Source organism: Cupressus sempervirens, chromosome 1 (genome assembly GCF_028749045.1).
Source record: "Cupressus sempervirens isolate cs-2001-9-10 chromosome 1, ASM2874904v1, whole genome shotgun sequence".
Classification (NCBI taxonomy): Eukaryota; Viridiplantae; Streptophyta; class Pinopsida; order Cupressales; family Cupressaceae; genus Cupressus; species Cupressus sempervirens.
The window spans coordinates 334,184,380-334,203,694 of NC_143118.1; the positions used below are offsets into that span (position 1 = coordinate 334,184,380).

Below are 19,315 nucleotides of genomic sequence, written 5' to 3' on the forward strand. Positions count from 1 at the left end.
TCTCTTTGTAGTGATATTGCTATTAGGATTTAATTGTGTAATTTTTTTTTTGTCAAACTCATTGACCCATGCTTCATGAGTATTGATTCAACATGAATCCTTCTCTCATGAGAATAAATGGAACACTTAGCACTCCTTAGTTAAGCACAATAAAGCTAGAGTAGTACTGGGATGGGTGACCTCCTGGGAAGTCTCAATGCTTCACCTCTCTGAGAATCACCTAGATCCAATGAGTGCTAAGTGTTTCATTTATTCTCATGAGAGATGGATTCATGTTGAATCACTACTCATGAAACATAGATCAATGAGTTTGGCTCAAAAATTACATAGTTAAATCCTAATAGCAATATCGTAATTTGACTTATTGTGTAAATTATTTCCTACTTATCAATTAATGAGCTTAAGGGGCTTGCTAATGAATGGTTCAGAAGGCACAACACTTGGTGAAGGTTTTGCAAATGGGGTCGCAAGTAGAGTGGGTTTAACCATGGAGGGAACTCCATAGTTAAGTGCACTCAAGATGGAGTAGTACTGGGATGGGTGACCTCTAGGGAAGTTTCGGTGCTTCACCTCCATGAGCATCACCTAGATTGAATGAGTGCTAAGTGTTCCATTTATTCTCATGAGAGATAGATTCGTGTTGAATTACTACTCATGAAACATGGGTCAATGAGTTTGACTCAAAAACTACATAGTTAAATCCTGATAGTGATATCACAATTTCACTTGTTGTGGAAATCATCTCCTACTTATCAATCTATAGAAATTTAGATTGACAACTAGTAATCTCATTTCCTTAAAAAGTTAAAAATATCTTTTAAATAGAATTTCAATATAATAATTTCTTAAAATTCTATGAAACGATATTCCATGCAAGTTCAATTAATATTCTTACTATTTTCTTAAAAGTTTCAATCACTTTTTGTACAAGTGTATCAAACTCCATAACAATTATTAGAACAATTCTATATGAATATAATTTATATTATATTATTATTTTTAAAAGCACACAAATAATTTTAACTTATATCGTAATAATATGACATAACGAAATAAATTTATTTAGAATAATATTTCAACAACAAAATTTAACATATACATACGGTTTCTATTTAAATTTAAAAAAAAAAAAAAAAAAGACAGACCGGAAATTTTCAACAAATAGAAGGCTGTTACTTTAGCTTTCTAACCTAGACTTTGGTCAAAATCGTGCCACCCATTTAACTATTGACGTTGAGAGACACCTCTTTTGAAGACAGGCCTATGAGACACAAGCGCATATGATAAAGAGGGGTGAGTTCTCTATTCAATTTATTTAAGCAACGAATTTCATCGTTTAAAGGTTCCCACGAAAGCCACAACAGGCAATTGTGATAGATAGTACCGATAGTTTACCTAGAAAATTTCATTGTCATGCCAGGCATAACATCTTTGCCAGATCAGACAGACTGTCAAGAGGAATAAATCCAGAATGTAAACTCACTATGTTCATATTTATCTTGTCCAATCCGCGGGCTCCCATGTCTTTTCCTTTCATCACACATTGGAGACGAAGAAGTACTGATGACAAAAATAATTCAACAAACAATAGACTCCTTATAAAAGAAGACGCTCCTGTTGAATCTTCTCACAACACAGTTATCTCAAGCGACAACAAGTGAATATTCTCGGTTACCATGGAGTTTTACATGAAGATCTACATTTTTTTGATTTTCTTGTTTCTTCCCCGGTCACTGTGTAAGCTTTCGTAATCTTCTAGGTTATCCTATTGTTGAAGATGTTTATTATGATTCAATAGCATGTATCTCTTTATTGCATCTTTATTGTTATTTCAGTTTTCTATGTTGTTTGGGGACTTGAATATGCTCACTAAATGATTCTGTGCAGGTGGCAATAGTAATCTATTCAGGGAATACATAGGCGCTGAGTTCTTCAACGTCAAATTCTCAGATGTGCCGATCAATGAAGACGTTGAGGTCCATTTTATTCTGTCATTTGCCATCGACTACACAACTTCTTCTCATTCTCCCTCTCCAACAAACGGCAAATTCAACGTCTTCTGGGACACTGATAATCTCAGCCCTGCGGACGTGTTGAAGATGAAGTCGAAGCATAAGAATGTCAAGTTTGCCGTCAGCTTAGGCGGTGACGTGGCAGGAGAGGATGAAACCCATGTGCAGTTCCAACCATCGTCTGTGTCATCATGGGTAAACAACGCCGTTTCTTCTCTCACAATGATAATCAAAGAATACCATCTTGATGGTATTGACATCGACTACGAGCATTTTGACCATTCAGACCCAAAAACATTTTCTGAGTGTGTTGGGGGATTGATCGAACAGCTGAAGAAGAAAAAGGTCATTTCAATGGCGTCCATTGCTCCGTATGAAGATGAGGGCCCCGTGCAGACGAATTATAAGGCACTGTGGAACAAGTATGGTCGATCCATAGATTATGTTAATTTTCAGTTCTATGCCTACGATGAGAGTACTTCTGTCAAGCAATTTCAAAAGTATTTCGACACTCAGGCCTCTAATTACAAGGGAGGGAGATTATTGAGCAGCTTCCCTACAGATAGCGAGTCAGGTGGCCTCCAACCAGGTAAGGGATTCTTTGACGCGTGCAAAGAGTTGAAAAAAAAGAAGAAGCTTGAGGGAATAGTTGTCTGGTCTGCTGATGACTCCAAAAAGTATGGCTTCAAATACGAAGAGGAAGCCCAAGGTATCTTGGCCTCTGACTGATAACCTTAACCTGGACAAAAGAAACTTGCATCAATCTTCAGTAAACCTATTAAGAAAGACCACTCTAAGGTTATTAATAATGAATTTCGGGCTGAGGTTATGAAAGAGTATTCTAAGATTAATAGAGAAGGGACTATTTATCAAAAAAATTTATGAATTTTAGAATAAATAAGGTTATATTAGTTAATGATGTCAGTTAGATATACAATTAGAATATTTAGAAAGAGATTCTAAAATAATTTTATTTAGATTTTTAAAATTTCTTTATTATTAGTTGATCTATTGTATTTTGAGAGGCCGTAATCTCTAAAACAAATGATCTTTGCGAGGTTCAAGATTTTCAGTAAATGATTTTTTTAATCTATGAAATTTATGTTGTGTGTTACATTGAATTTTATATCTATATATTGTATCAAATAAATGGTAGCTTTGCACTTTATTTAGCTAAGCTCAATTATTACTCTGTGTCCTCTCGCTATTTTGCTCATGGACAAATTTTGAATTGAAGAGATTCTATCTAGTGACAACCTTGTAAATGTTTTGTTATGGAAAAAGCTTAAAATATGGATACATGATAAATATATAATTTTCATACCCAAACTTCCTTCTCACTATAGATGTCATTCTCCTCATTTTGTTTTCTTTTGTTTAATTTATCAAAGTATCATACATGTACAAAGTAATATACTAGACATGCTGTAATAAAGATACCCTAACTCTATGAAGAACCCACCACTTCTCATTGAATAGGGATTGTTGTAAAATAGTTTTTTGGGTAATGTTTTAATTTAACATAGATTTTTTTTTAGTGAGTTGTCATCTATCAACTTCTTGTAAATATTGACACGTCACTTAATAAATCAATTAATCTTATTGATTTTTAATTGTGCTTCCAAGAATAAAATTATGTTGTGTGTTCATATTCCACTCTCAAATTTTTTGTGTTACAATATTTCAATCTTTTTGCATTATTATATGGCATTAAGCTATTTCAACATAAATATTTATGTTGGCCTTAGGATTTGAAGATTTGAGACAATGCTACTACTTAAGGAGCAACTTCAAAAAATAATTCTCAAGATATTAAATATGGTAAGCTTTTTATCATCAAGTTGAAGCATTTAATCAATAACTTAATTTGATGGATCTTTTAAATGATTAAATAATTTTACAAGGATAATGATTTTATTTGGTAGAAATTGGTCACAAAATCATGCTTAGTGAATGGGTAAACAAGTATTGATATCCTCATGGGCTCTAGTTTGGCGTGTTTCAAACTATCACCAAAGGCTTTTTGTTTCTATATTTTTAACATTTTTCATCCTAAGGCTATCCTTAGGAATGACCCATGGGATGTTCAGGTATCATTTTTATTATTTAACAAGTAAACTATCCGTTAATGTGTCTTAAAGTTCAAAGGTTGTCTTTAATTTATTGGAATATTTCACTACTATTAGTACCTTTATAAATAATTTTACTTTTGTTTTAACAGTGCTACAAACTTAAAACACTAAAAGACAATAGTAGGAAATGAAAAAGATTGAGCAGACTAAACAAAAACTACATGGCCTCATTAGACTTGACTTCCAGTCAAGAAGTATCCTAGATGATTTTCTTCAAGTATTGAATAATTAAACAAATTGAACCACACTCTTTTGATACACCATCTTGTTTTGATACAAGTGCTTCTATTTTTATCTACATTCCTTTGAGTCTTCTTATCTCCAATATCTATATTCATAACTAGAGTAGGCTTAAGGTAGAGTGTTTCAAACTTATTAACATAGTATGAATGTTCTTAAAAATATCATTTATGGCTAAAAGTAATGAGTACAAAAGTATTATTATTTATATTATAAATTTTATTTTTTAGACCAATAATTTGGCGTTCATGATTAGTCCACATAATCTCCACATACTCAATACCTCTCTTGAGACATACCATGAAGAATTTGATTTCATTTTCATCCTAGGTGTTGTATTTTCTCTAAATATTCTTATTTTTTGACTCATCTCTTAATGCCCGTAAGCTTAACATTATTTTTAGAAATCTCTTGAAGCATCCACTTATTCATTATATATAAATTATTAGCCACATTATGGGTGGCCATTAAATCTTGAGGACTTCTATGCTTAAAATTGAGCAAGGTAGAGTCAATGGGAAGTTCATGGTTAACAGGAGACCTACTCTCCCTATTCTCACCACATGCTTGAATACTGGGCACCATCTCTATATAATTTCTTTGAAAGAAAGAATCAACTTGGGGAGTTAAAGGGTGAAACAAAATCAATGTAATTTTAAGTTATTTATTCATCCACTATCTTAGTATAAACTAGCTAGAGTATCATGACTAGAGTCCTTGGCCATGCAGTTGAGACTAGAGGAATGAGTAAACCTAGATTGGGAAGGGGTGATAAGGATTTCTAGGGTTTCTTTATAAAAAATACAAGACTTTCACATAAGATGAGATTTCCATGATTTTAGCCCAATCTTTGATATTTATAGAAAGTGAAGAAAAATGGAAGAAATATAAAGATATATGGACATTATGTCTAAATTGATTGAATAGAACAAAAGTGGTGCATATAAACTATATTTAATCTACCATCTGATGATAAGTATTGGATATTCACCTTCAAAATTTCCACCCAAAATTTCTTTATTGAAGTCAAAGCATGCCTATTGACTTCCTTGGACTAGAACATTTAATCAACACTATTTCAAATAAAAAACCATTTGTTATGCTAATGATCTAGAGAAGATAGTTATGTGATTGGATAATCTAGAGGTGGATGTCAAGGATAAATGTGATCTTAGAAGAATAAAGAAAGAAAATGGTAGTGGAAAATTTTCCTACCTAGAGAAATGAAATGGCTATAGGAATATATTTGGGTGATAGGGTGGCTTTTAGCAAGGATTTGCTGCACAAAACTTTGGATTGCATGTAATTTCACTAGAAATTTTTTACATCTAAATGATCAAAGAGGAATACATCCCTAGAGATCATTACCAATACAACTATGGAGTGATATAATAATACTACAATGGATAATATCATGTCATGTACTATTTTTGATAGAGAATGAAGGGAAAGGCCTTGAACCCATGAAATAGTAACAACTTTCTAGCCACACCCGAGGCCGTGACAACCAAGCAATGAGCTAGAAAAGCACTTATCCAAAATAACCAAATGCCAAGTCTTCAAACAAAAATATCAAAGATATACATGTTATTCAATCTTCTACTTTTTTTTGGACAAAAGGCAAAAACGTGGTTATATATTTATATTCATAGTATATATTGTTTCTACAATAATGATGCTAACATATATCATCCTATCTTCATTCAATCTCGAACTAGAATCTAGGAAATAGATGCCTTTCTATATGAAAATTAACCATTTAAAAAATGAACAACTAAATATAAGAATTCAAATATAATGTATAATCTATCATTTACTAGAAGAAGAACCTAACCAAAACATCTAAAGCTCAAAGATAATCCAATCTATGCCCATATTAGTGCCTCATAGGGTAAACACAATAGGAATATGTAGACAACAAAGTGAACTCCATGCATATCCAAAATCTTGGTCATAACCACAAGAACTCCTTGGATGACCATTGAAACCTTCTTCAAGAGCTCAACCAAGCCTCACTTATTGACCATATGCAGCTCTAGCATAAATTGAAGCGCCCCCATCATCAAAATCCAATTGATTTGTTGAATGTCTCAAACTAGGTTTTTCATACCTATCAACTACATAAGTGGTTATGGAAAGACACACTAGGAAAAAAAAATTATGTAGGTATTAACTCTATCTTTGCAACATGTTGCATTGGAATAATGAGCCCATACACATTAGTCTAACCCTCAAACTTTGAACTAAGAATTACTTGCAAAGAAAATAACAAGGCTGAAAATCCTATTGAACATTCAAAGAAATAGTAATCTAGGTAAACTAAGAGTTTTGCATGCATCTTTACAAGGATTACCTCTATTTTTTGTGACATACCAAATAGAAAAACAACTACTAAAAAGAATTTTGCTATTCCCATCATCCTTTCTAATTGAATTCTCTTTCAAGTAAGGAGAGCATATTGTATGCAAGATGAGAATCATCAACATGGAAACAAGTTGAAAAAACAGCCACTAAATCACCCTATTCTTTGACACTAGCCATAATAGAACCTGAGAAGTCCTTTGGTTCTAATTGATTACCCTAATAGCCTATGTCAAAATGGTGATTATGCCATAAAGTTTATTTTATTCACCGAGTAAATATATGATAGTTGTCCGCTCATTACAAAAGAATTGTGACCATTTGAAAGATAATCATGCAAAATGATACTCAATATGGTATAAAAAATTAGTGTTTAATACATCTCAGCTTCAAAGGTGTGAAAAAAAATCCCAACTGAAGAAATCTGAAGTCATACAAACTCTGACATCTATACAAAAAGAAGTCTATTGTGCAAGACATGTTAATTCTAGCTAATGGTGATTATTTGAATTTGGTTGTAGGATATTTTTATCCTAGAAATAATAACTAGTTGGATGTTTAGTCTCTTTGACTGGGATTAGGGATCACTACATCCTACCAACTCTCATATTCATATATCAAAATGTACCTCAACAGTACATCTTTAAATTAATAGAGGTTGCCAAATCATCAATATGAAGTTGACTTTTCTTTCTCAACAATGTCAAATACATTTGGATAAACCATTCTAGCTCCTTCATGTGGGAGTAATTCAAAATACTACTTTTCAAGTGTGAGGTTATCTAAAAAATTTGCTAGGGAATTGCCTTCTTGGTTTACATGTGAGATTTCATAATTGTGAAACTTCTCTAGTAATGGTAGCACTTTCTAAAGAATGTAGTTAATTTCCCAAATATAATCTACTCTCCTTGTTGGAGAGCCTAAGTAATTAACATTGAGTCTCTCTAAATGTGGATTTCAAAAATGTAAGCTAAATTTCCAATAGAAGACCATGATATAATGCTATGGCCTTTACTTGATTATTAGTTCCTAAAGGAAATGGTATAACTCTTGCAACTATGACATCTTCCTTATAATTCCTTATACAAACACCTACAACTAATTCTCATGGATAACCCCATGATACCCCATCAAAATTTAATTTGAATAGTGGGGCAATCAGTTCACACCATCTCACCTCCTTTTTGTTACCCTTAAATCTCATATTGTAAGTCTTGTATGAAAGTAACCTCAAGTCAAGCAACATTTTGAGAACCTCATTATCAAAAGAATTAAAGGATCGAGTAGCTGACCTAGACTGACTACTAATAGTGTTCATCTTTTCACACACCCTCGCAACAATACTATTCACCTAATATGACTTGAGAGAATATTTTTCTTAGATTATTCTTGGTTGGAGACTAGGATATCTTGATGAGCATTCTCATTTCTCACTCTTGGTCTACTCAAAAATTTACTACTTGAGAGGTATAGCCCATTGTTTCTCTCAGGTGCATTAAGTTTATGTTTTTCTTTCATTGATATGGATCTTGAGCTATGGTACATGAGTTAGTTCAGGGGGGTTCATTTGAGAGATGGTTTAGCATTGGTTATGTCCTTGTGCATATCTTATTGTTATGTTGGTTGAGTTATGGAGATGGTTTTATATTGGGCATATTCCTTGGATTGGGAATGGTTATTTCTTGGTTTAGGAATGGATTATGAGTTTGATCTTCTTATGAGAGGCTTACATTCTTGATTAGTTATATGATATGGTTTGGATGTTATTATGGCTTCTTGGTTGGGGTTTCATAGAGTAGAGCTTACTTGGCACAGTATACATCTAGAGGTGTGTGTAGAAGGACATGATACAAGTTATAATTTTCATGGTTTCTCTTTGGTCTCGATTATATTCCTAGATATTCAATTTCACTTAAATTGAATTTTTTATTTTTTGGAGATTGTGATCAATGGTTTGTGTTCATGTATTTCTTGTGAAAGATGAAATGGTTATTCCTTTATCTCTTTCCTTTGTTGGTTGTGGAGAATTTGGGAGAGCGTTGGTGACTTGTTATGAGATTTTTTCTTGTAATTTATTCATTTATGTATGTTTTGGATGTCCTTGATACTAAATTTAGTCATTTCTATTAGATATTGTGAGTGGATTGGCTATATATTTGGCATTATCGTTTACAATGTGAGCTTCTTAGTGTATATATAACATGTATTTCTCTGTTGGTTTGTGATTGCAACTTACATAGTGGATATGTTGATGATATAAGATTTTAATGGTATACCTTTGGAGGTATGGATAGTTGGATGGGTTGGTACTTGTTGTGGTTGCTATTTCAGCTATGGATTTTGATAGTTACAAATACACATGATTACCTTTGGATTTGGTTCTTTTTCTTGGTATTTCAATTGGTACAAAATTTTATTATTTGTATGTGACAGCTTGGGTAGCTTTCTCTTTGGATGACTTCTATGTATATGTCCAGTGGCAATGACATAATAGGAGGTGGATCAATCATGGTTGAGATGTTGTATACTTTTACTTTTTCTTGGATACCAAGATGTAGCACATGGTGTACTTTGATCCATGATGGTGGATGTAGTAGTAGTGATTTTTTCCTTGTTCATTTATATGGCTATGGATTGACCCTATAAAATGTATACAACAAGTGGGAGATTGTTGAGATAATGGCTATTGCAAAAATTGCATAATATTTTTATATTATTTTATTTTATTTTATTTTATTACATAATGCTGCATCTAGGATCACTTAGATGGATATGCAACATGTAGAGATTCCCATGGGATATACTTGATGAGTTGTATCATAACATTATGATAATATTTAATGTAATTTTTTAATATTGGTGAAAATAATTAAATGTCCAATATTAAATGTAGGTCACTGGGTGTTTTGCTAGCACATGGTTTATGTAGTAACACTTGGTGGTTTTATAGAGCTTGCTACTATAAAATCAACCACAAGGGTAGTTGTAGAGGCAAGGGAAGAAAGCAAAATAATAAAGTCAAGCAAGATAGGTTAGAAAGGGGAGAATTTGTGAAGGTTAGATGCATGGCATGAGATGTGTGAATTCATGTTTGGTCACATGGATTGCTTGGTTGTGTTTATGGCTTTAAAGGATTCCATGGTTGTATTAAATTGGCATTTTTTCTTAATAATACATTAATGGATTCTTTTGAACGTTGGGATTTTCCCTTGATGAGGGTTTCCTAGGGTATATCTTATGTCACTTTTTTTGGGTATGTTGTCTATTCTCTTGCATGTAGATTTTAAGTACTTATTTGTTTCATATTTCTTATGGGTTATTTGGAAATGACAATGTTTTGCTTGCAATTATCCTTTCAAATGAACCTAGATCAATCTAGATGAGCTCTGTAGAGGTCAGACACTAATATCATGTTCATTGAGCAAGAACTAAGTTTTATTTATTTCATCTCAGTTCCTACAAATCATCTTCTAGTTTTGTTCAAGGTTTATTTGAGGATTTGGTATCAAATTACTTTTAGGTGGAGAAGAAGGTATATTTTGAGAGAGTAGAATAGCTAAATGGTCAGAGAATGCATTTGAATTTACCAATCATATTGGGAACTTGTGAAATTGACAAGAATCATGGTGAATCTTTTAGGGCTTCACAAACTATTATGTGTAGGAAATGAAGAATCCACAATAATAGTCTCTTGATGAGAGTAGGATTGGAGTAATGGTCATAGATTTCCTAGGAAGCAATGCTTACAAGAAATTCAAGGGAGGCTAGTGTTGTGGTATATGTTGCATCCAATTTTTACTATTCTTGGTTCATAAAATTGATTTTTTCCCTTGCCTTTTTCCTCTATAGCCAATGCAAAATCAAATAATTAAGTTTTATTAAATGCTAAAATATATGTAACTTTATAAAGTATAGAAAAAATTATATCTTTAAAAAATACTTAAAATCTATTGGTTGAATTAATTGCCCATATTGCATCCAACAGAGGCAATAGTATCCTACCTATGACATGAACTAAAAAATCAATGATTTACAATTATCTTCTAATAAATTCTCTCCAATATTTGATATTAAAAAAAAAAATGTCGACAATTTATTTTTCCAACCTAGACATTAATTAAATGGTTCCATGACTTGTATCATACTGGTGTGACAAAAAAAGGAGAAAAAAAAAAGTACATGAAGATTAACTTTGGAATTGAACAAAGACCTTGAAGAAGATAAGCCTTGGAGAACAAAGAAGTTATAGTGTAGAGGAATTAATTTCATTATTATAGTTGTAGGTCATTAATTTTTCACTTTCTCAAGATAAGCCATCGACAGAAAAATTCCTTAACCATAACAAAAGTAGTCAGTGAATATTATGATGCATTGCTAGCAAAAGTGATCAATCTAAAACAATATATAAGGAATCATGTCCATGATTCTTAGGAATGAGAACGATAAAAGTTTCATTAATTCTCTTTAGGATAATTTTAGCCTTGAAGAGATCTTTAATAGCATCTTAAACATATTTCTACAGGATGTCACACAATTTACGGAAGAAAAACTAGGGAAGGTCATCCATCTTAGGAGCCTTAACCCCTTAAAAAAAAAAGACAGATTACCTTATCTTGGAGGAAGAGGGAATGGATTTCTTTGATTCTCATCTAGGATGGGGGGAAAATAATAAAGAAGGTGACTTTGATCATCAAGATTCAATTCCACCTCTTCAAACATTAGATCAAAGAAAAACCTAACCATCTCACTTTGATTCTCCAATTCATTATTGATATTTCCCTTGTCATTCGTGATGTGAGAATTTGTATTAGCAACTATGTGCTTTAGATAAATTAAATTTAATAATATGATTTTTACATCCCCTTCTTACAATCAAAGAACATGAGAACTTTTCTTTGAGAAAGTATCCTCCTTTAAAATGATGTCATGGTCTTTGAAATGGATATCATTCTACCTATCTATAAGTTGTGAAGAGTACCCTTTAGTTTGGATAGTATCATGAACTTCTCTAATTTCAATATGGATTTCACTTTTTGGTGCAAATATGTCTCCAAACAAAATTTTGTTCCACTTTATAACACTCACTTTAGCAAGTCTAATTTTTTGGCCATCCTAAACATGACAATGCAATCAACTTTAATGTTCTACCATTGTTTTATTTTATCTTGAAATCCAGGATGATATAGCTACATTTTTTTCAAATCTAAATGAGAAGTTTCTCTTAATAGTCATCAGATCATAAACAAAAGATATAGGGAAATTATTCTATCTAAATCTAGAGATACAGGTAATAGAATTTATTTTTTGACTAAACAATCATTGGAAATGAGATCTCTATCTAGTGTAACTTGAAAAAAGTCATCCCATAGTCTTTTGTTTGACCATGTATAATTGTTCCCCTAAAGATGAACATCCACTAGAGCTTGTTGAATAATAATTTCTATTTGAGCCAATCTATCATCCATCTAACTAGCAATTCCTCTAAACTTTTCACTATCATAAAAGAGGAGCATTGAAATCCCCCATGATGAGCCAATTAGTGTCCTAACTTTTGTTCCTACAATAAGAAAATATGTTCCATAATTTGACTCTACAAGACTTGGTGTTGGGAGCATTGATATTAGAGGTAACCCAAGTAAAATCATCCCTGATATGATAAAATTTAACCAAGACCAAATAATCATCTAACATAAAGACTTCCCCATTAATCAAGTTCTAATTCTAGAATATTGTAGTACTACTAGAAGCCCCACCAAAACTACAACCTACAACCCTACAATTTTTAAAGTTCTTGATTTTCTCAAACTTCTCTTTAAACATAATGGTTTCTTGAATAATAATGTCAATTTTATGATCCCTGACAATATTGCTAAGTACATCCTATTTGTGGAGGCCATTTTGAGGCCTCCAATGTTCTAAGAGAAAATCTTCATTTATTACCTAGAGAGAATATACCTCCTCAATGGTCCTCTATTTCTCCTCCATAAGTTTGTCTTAGTTTAAAGGAAGGAAATCACATTAGTTAAGCCCAAGTTTAGGAATTAACCATGAGATAAGAAAGCATGTAAAAGTAAAACAAATGCATTAAATTTACCTATCAAATGTCTATGGATGGATTAGGATGCATTATCCATAAAGATGTATAAATGCTTGTCATGTAAATATAGTATGTAGGGTGTCTCTATAAATGAAATATATATACAAATCAAAAATAATAAATCCATGGATGTAGGTAAGCTCAAGGGATTGATAGGTTGAATGCTTCAATTCTTGTGCAATGACAAATATAAGTCTTCTTCCTTAGAGGCCAACTCCACTATCTCCTTGGAGAAAGAAGACATGTCCATAGAAGAAAATATGTGAATGATGATATGAAATGAGGGTGTCCAATGAGTCCTTTCTCATTTTTCTTCATCTCCTTGAATGTACCATAAAAAACCTCTTCTGAAATGAATTTAATTAAATTCTTATTACTTGCATGTATATAACTAATAGATGTAATGAGGCAAGAGCCTATAACACAATGGTAAATTGTGAACCTCTTATCAAAGAGGTCTTGGGTTCAAATCTACCCGTGCTTAGTAAAATAATAATTAATAACAATACATAATAACTAATCTTGGCTTCGGCCTCTTACCGATCAAAAAAGAAAAAAAAACTAATAGATGTAATGGATGATCTAATGAGGTGAGTGGGACTCCTTTTATACAAATTTATGGATCAAAATGGAAAAAAAGGACCAACTACAATAGCCAAGAAAGTGATAGAAAACCCAAAATGGGCATAGAATCCCCAAAACAAAATACCTTAGGTATAGGTTGACCTTCACCTATACCCTAGGTACAGGTTTAATTTTACCTATATCCTAGGTATAGGTTGACCTTGACCTATACCTAAGAGGTATATTGTTGCATTGGAATATTCTATGGGATTTCATGGTTAGAGAAGAAATAGAAAAAATTAGACCAAATTCAAGAAGAAAATGGTAATTCAAGCACAAAAACATACATATCTAGGAGATCACTAAAATGGGGCTTGGAAAGGTGTTAGAGCTCCCAAATGAATGGCAGCTAGCTTTTAACATGGCACAATACTATTTCAATATATTTGAGAGTTATTTTGTCTTTAATTATTGAACAAAGATAAAATAGTTCACTTATTTATTAATACATGCATATATTATTATACTTCTTGAATATGAAAAAACTAAGATATGTTCACTTAAAATTATATTAAACATGTTAATGTTTATAAAAATATATTTTCTTCTTATTTTTTCATGTTATATCAAATATTTACTCCTTTTTATCAAAGTAAATATAATATTAATCTTTTTTTTCTTCATATACTAGCTATACCTAAAATAATTATAACATGTCTCACTTTTTATTATTGAATTTGAATGTATGTTTTTTCAATATTCTCAGAGTTATAAAATTTATCATTTCTTATTCTCTGTAACCTCATTAAATTTACTAGATTTAACATTTTGGCATTTTCTCAAACTCTTTTTGGAATGAGTCCAATTATAATCATAAGACTTTGAATTATAAAACGTATTCTATGAGATTGAAATCAAATTATTATAGATATTAATTTACTTTGTTATGATCATGAATGATTTTTTAAAGTGGTTCCTTTTCACATATTGCATAAATTTTTGAGTGCAAAAGTAAGTACACAAATAATGAATTGTGATCAAATGACAAAATGACAAAATTTGTTTTAAATTTCTCATTACCACATAAAAGTTTTTTCATGTCTTTATTTAAATTTGAAACGACTGTATGACACTATGATCTTATGACTTGGCTCTAATATTTTTTATGAAAATAGAGAATGCCCATATAAACTCATAGTCATCTAGAACCAAGATCAATGATTAATCATTTTTAACTAAAAAAATATTTGTAAAATATAATGATAGAGATAATTTATAAAATCACCCACAATTATGAATATGTTACATTATATTTGTTTATCTGATTAATGATAAACAAGAAAAAATAATTTGTGGCCTTGGATAAAACTATATACCTTCAACCTAATCTTACTTTATTGTGGTTAGGATATCAAGAAAACATTATTTGAATTATTTTTATAAAAATAAGTTGTCACAAAAAATTGAGTACTAGGTAGAAGACATAGTTGAAGGTTGAAATAATCAACAAAGAAAGACACAATAGAAAAGAAAACCTTACTAAAAACTTGATTAAAGAAACACCTATAGGTCTAGTGCTACAAATTGTAAATAATAAAAGAGCTACTCTATGGATATCATGAACAATAGTATAAGATGAAATATATTTTCTAGTAGAACTTGGTGGATTATAAGTGGAATAAACATCACTCATATTAGATGAGATTCCTAAACAAGTTTCTAGATTTGAAAAGGGAACCCTATAGTTTTGAGATAGAGTCAAGAATTAAAGATAGGATGAGTCTAGAATTCAATATATTTCTAGAAAGAGCTTCTTGCACCACATGAGTGGGAACATGAGCATGAGTTACTAAAACAACCAAGTTAGTCAGAGGACTCCTCCTCTTCCATATTCGTAGTAGTAAGAAAACAATATATAACCTAACATTTGAGTTATAAACGTACATGACATGCATTTTTGTTTTGTATTTCTATTATACTATTATTTAAAAGAAATATTTATATTTCAAACTATAAATAATTATCATATATATATGAGGAGTAATAATATGAATTAACCTTCAGGTCCTCATACCATATTTTGTTAGTTATATGGCATTCTCATTGTTGTTACAATGAAGGATCAAATATCTACTAGACAATTATGTCAACTTCATATGTTCATAGATTTAAAGCTCAAAACTAACAATTAGAGATTGAGAATGGGGTCCCTCATCTATGACCTCATAATTTTATAACATTATGTTAAAATAATATACTATAGTTCTAAAAAGTACACTATACTAATTTTACTAATCACGCCAATTGAAATATTTGTCTAATATTTAAAAATAATATTATTACTTCAATAAATCAATAGTTTACAATTATATTCCAATAACTATACTCAAATAACAAAATCTAACGATTACAATATTTTTATCTCTAAGCTTCGATATTGACAAAACAATAGAAGGTGGATAGGGGAAATGAGCCAATTTACATCCATGTTTGAATGACCGTCATGTCAAAAAGCCTAATTATTGCTTATACAAAGCCCTAAAATGTACTAATAGTTGATCCTCTTTTAGTTTTCTTGGTTGCTGATTGGTCCGTTTGTGCAAAAAGTACTTTTTTTTGGTGAGTGGCTATTGGGTGGTGAAAATAACAGGTTCCAATCGAACATTTTAAAATGAAATTTTTAGACCACCTCACACTCTATGAGTTCTACAGAGAGTTTTGTAAATCAGGGAAAGTCAAAAGGTTAGTTTTAAGCTATTCACACACCTATGCAAGTTCACCGGAAAAATTGGTCAATTTCAACATATGGATTAAGAACTATAGATGTGTGAAATTTGCCTGGACAACTACTAGATCATTTCCCTACTTTACTTTTCCAACCTAGACATTACTCAAATAGTGCAATGACTTGTCTCGTGCCGGCGCGACGAAAAAGTGAAAAAAAAAAGTGCAAACTGTTTAACTTTGGAGGTGAACGGAGACCTCTATGAAGATAACCCTTGGAGAACTTGGAGAACAAGAAGTTACAATGTAGAGGAATGAATTTCATTATTGTAGGTGTGGGTAGGCTGGCAATTGTTCGTAATCTCACGGGAATCCATCGATAGAAAGATTCCTTAACCATAACAAAAGCAGTCAGTGAATGTTGTGATATGTTGCTGACAGCTGTGATCGACAGCACCAAGAGTTCGTTTGACTGAAAATATAACTGTCATCCGATGCATAGTCATTGCCAGATACTCTCCTGCTTAGACACATTGTCGAGAAAGCAACTCACTATGCTCGTGTCTTTTACATTACTCGGCCATTGGAGAGGAATATGCAATGAAGATACATCGACAAAATAAATCAATAAAGTAAGCAAGAGCAGACAAGCAGTACTCTCCTTATAAAGTAATGCGTTCCTCTTTAAACCGGCCAGCCACCATGGAGTTTTACATGAAGATCTATATTTGTCTGATTTTGTTATCTCTCCCTATTTCTCTCTGTAAGATTTTATTGTTTGTTATTTTCCCCTATTTTCACTCTGTACGATTTCATGTTTAGGATACTCCGGATATCATCATATGACTGTTTTTTTCTCAGGCTTCTTAAAACTTTTTACGCTTAATTTTACTTGTAAACGATTCTGTGCAGGTGGTAACGCCAAACTATTGAGGGAATACATAGGCGCTGATGGCCTCGACGTCAAATTCTCCGATGTGCCCATCAATGACGACATTGAAGTCCACTTTATTCTGTCATTTGCCATCGACTACACGACCGCTGCTCGTTCTCCTTCTCCAACAAACGGCAAACAAAACGTCTTCTGGGACACTGATAATCTGAGCCCTGCGGACGTTTTGGAGAAGAAGTCGAAGCATAAAAATATCAAGTTTGCGGTCAGCATAGGCGGTGACGTGGCAGGAGAGAATGAAACCCCTGTGCAGTTCCAACCATCTTCTGTATCTTCATGGGTTAACAACGCAGTTTCTTCCCTCACAGAGATAATCAAAGAATACCATCTGGACGGCATCGACATCGACTACGAGCATTTCGACCAATATTCAGACCCAGACACATTTTCTGAGTGTGTGGGGAAATTGATCGAAGAGCTGAAGAAGAAAAAGGTCATCTCCATGGCGTCCATTGCTCCTTATAAAGACGAGGGCCCCGTGCAGGCGAATTACAAGGCACTGTGGAATAAATATGGTCGATCTTATATAGACTATGTAAATTTCCAGTTCTATGCCTACGATAAGAGAACCACTGTCAAGCAATTTCTGGAGTATTTCGACACTCAGGCGTCAAATTACAAGGGAGGGAGATTATTGAGCAGCTTCACTACAGATAGCGAGTCAGATGGTCTCCAACCAGGCAAGGGATTCTTTGAGGCGTGCAAAGAGTTGAAGAAAGAAAGGAAGCTTGAGGGAATAGTTGTCTGGTCTGCTGATGACTCCCAAAAGTATGACTTCGAATACGAAGGGAAGCTCAAGCAATTTTGGCATCCGACTAGATCGACCCAGCTGGCATCGTTCATCAATTACAGCTCTCTATCATTTCTTGGTTTGCTCATTGACAATTCTTTTATTCAAGAAATTGTTGTCCATTTTCTTAAAACTCAATCACATTTATATTCCTAATTGAAGGAAGAATAAAATTTAGAAGCATGTTTTTTCTTATTAGCGTAATCATATGCTTCAAAAACCTATTGCCTATTGCCTACTGCCTTTACTTTGTTGGTTGTGTAAACTTCATTCCTCTTGTTTCGTTTTGTTTAATTTCGCCAAAAGATCTTGCATATGCAAACAGAATGCACGGGAAGACCTTAACGAATGACCACTAACAATATTTTTTTCTGAATGTCTATAATTATAATGCGAGAATTATTAATTGGCGATCTATTCTGATATTTTTTTTGTTTAATGTTTCGTTTTGTTCAATGTGTTAATTTTTTTTTTTATAATGATTTGATTTTCCATTCAATCTCAATCCAATGAAATCTATTACAAACAATTTTTCTTGACTTTTAAGAATATCAACCATTTCATGTTCTGCCCACATAATGCTCCCCATCCTATGAGCCACAAGTATATAGTATGCTCTCCATCTAGGTGCAAGAGTAAGTGCACACATGAGATTAAGGACATTTTAAGAAAAACTCCTCAATTTAGATTTACAATGGTATCCTTTCATCATATGAAGCAATTTCTACATATGCGATCTTCTATTATATAGACTTTAGACTTGCTATATTTTCCAAAATTTTGTTTGTGTTTGTTACTTGCTAAATGATATACTCATAGAATCTTAGACTTTTTAAACTATTTAACTTTTAGGGAAATTCCAAATCTAAATGCTTTTGATAAAACTTAAGATCAAAATTTAAAGTGAATGAAGATAAGCATTTTTTGTGATATACTCAAGGAACCCTTGAGTATGGTCTAGAAATTAAAATGAATAATAAGTTTTTCTATGGATATGATTACTTAGTACTATATAATCAAATGGTATTATTTTTAATTTAGACTTGTAACATTAATATGTAGTGCTTTGTATTGGTCTCTTTTGACTATGGAAAATATTTTATATTTTTAAAATTTTAACTAATGCTAACTATATTTTAGACATAGGTTCATTAGGTGATCTACAACTTGTTCTATATTGATCACAATCCAAATTTTGTTTTTATGTTAGAGAGATGGCATCAATAATTAATGCAAATTTATTTATATCATTTTTCTTCCTTAGTTTACTATTTTCCACTAGGATTTAACATGGAACTTGATACATGGTAAAAATCTATGTTTAGTGAAACTAAAAAATATAACTTTTCATAATAAGCTCAAGCTATATTGAAACCAAAATCACTAGAAATAGTTTCCAATTAAAATCATTATTCATCTAGGCTTTTCAAATGAACTTATTTG

The 19,315-nt window shown here is 32.0% G+C and overlaps 2 pseudogenes; both read left to right on the forward strand.

Annotated features, from left to right (window-relative positions):
* The first annotated feature begins 1,676 nt into the window (after positions 1 to 1,676).
* Positions 1,677 to 2,741, forward strand: LOC149577544 (chitinase 2 pseudogene; annotated as a pseudogene).
* A 14,061-nt stretch (positions 2,742 to 16,802) lies between these two features.
* On the forward strand, positions 16,803 to 17,901 carry LOC149577545 (chitinase 2 pseudogene; annotated as a pseudogene).
* The last annotated feature ends 1,414 nt before the right edge of the window (positions 17,902 to 19,315 follow it).